Raw genomic sequence first — 1,714 nt, 5'->3', positions numbered from 1 at the left:
CTTAGAGGAACGCAACATTTTGAGAATAAAGGTAAATGTTTTGGGAGAGGATGTAATAGTTTTGTGAGAGAGCACAAAGTTTTGGGGGGGAAACAGTATTTATGAGAGGAAGCACAATATTTTGGAGAGCAAATGTTTTGTTGGAAAACACAAAGTTTCTCTGTGAAAGAATATTTTTGACAGATAATGCGAGGTTTATTAGGAGAACGCTATATTTTTGTAAACAAAAGCAAATGTTTTGTGAGAGCATGCAAATAATTTTTGGGGAAAACACATATAGCAAATAAATGAAATATTTTTGTTTGCAAACAATACTTTTGTGAGAGAACAAATATTTTTTCAAGTTTCTCGAGAGAATGCAATAATTTTAAACAACCATGTGATGAGGCTTAAAAATTGTAAATATGAATGAGGATCCATTTCATGCAACAGTCTCTCAGGAAAACTTATTTAATTTACACGGCGGCGATTTCGTATAAATCTGTACATTGTGTATCATGCAAAAATGTATATTTTTATTAAAAAAGTAAGCATGAAGGTCCATCCCTACACAATAACTACCACCAGGTGTAAGCTTAAGTTAAGTTAGTACCTAGTTATTACATAGTTACTGAACTTACTATAATAAGTCCATAGTATGGACATGAGGAACAGGACTGTAAAATAAAGTGCTCCTGACATTTCTTTCTAAAGAAAATCTCCAGAGCTCCTGGTCAGTAGCACATATGCTTCTTGGAAAGAAACGAGTGAATCATTTACTGCTGTTACCTGAACATCTCAAAGCGTCTCAAGAACTGGATCTCCGTCTCATAGATCTCCACAACAGCTCTTCTTGGATTCTCCAGAGTCTGAGGAAACAGCAGAGTCAGCAAATAATGAATGAAGAGAAGACAATGTCATTATACACTGATTCTGCAATGACTCCAGCGAGATTATAAACAGGAGAGGGAACCGCGCTGATGGTGACATGCTGTCTTACTCTTAAACACGTGTTGGGCATCGCTGGAGAAAGCTTTCAGCCGGAGGAAATGGTTCATTATGTGAAGTGTCCCAGAGAGTCATTTGATTGCGGCGTAATAACGGCCGACTCTAAACCATCCCTGAGGAATGACTAGCAGCTCACGAGACGAAGCAAGGGAACCCCACTAACTAGACAAGAATCAGAATCAACACAATGTTTGCAGAAATCGGAGCTGGAGCCAGAGACGCTTCGGGAGAACATGAGAGTTCAGACTGAGGATCGCTTCAATCCTTCTCGAGATCCTAAAGATCTCTTTGTTAAACGATTGTTGTAGTAGTTTTAAAGAACTGCTTGCACTGGCTTTAAACCTCTTCATTGTGTCTCTTTAATTAATTACATCTAATTTTAAAACCAAAGTCATTGGGTTTTCTCATGTTCTGGACAATCAGTTTTGGGCTATTTGGCTTTTCATATCATGTTGTGTTGGAATAATGGAAAAAACGATTACACTTCTATTTGCATCGGTAGATTTCAGATATAATATGTGACCCTGGAGCACAAAAGCATCCTCAGATTCCAGATTTTTAAATATTGTCCTCCTTAACAAAACATACGTTAATGGAAAGATTATTTATTCAGCCTTCAGATGATTTCAGGGGAAAAAAAGTTAAAAAAGTTATTCTTATAAAAAGTTTTTCACTTTTATGAAAGAAGGCACATTTCTCTGGGAACATTTTCATGGAGTTTCTTTAA

This window comes from Carassius gibelio, chromosome B17, assembly GCF_023724105.1.
Source record: "Carassius gibelio isolate Cgi1373 ecotype wild population from Czech Republic chromosome B17, carGib1.2-hapl.c, whole genome shotgun sequence".
Taxonomy (NCBI): Eukaryota; Metazoa; Chordata; class Actinopteri; order Cypriniformes; family Cyprinidae; genus Carassius; species Carassius gibelio.
This window is presented reverse-complemented; position numbering follows the sequence as displayed.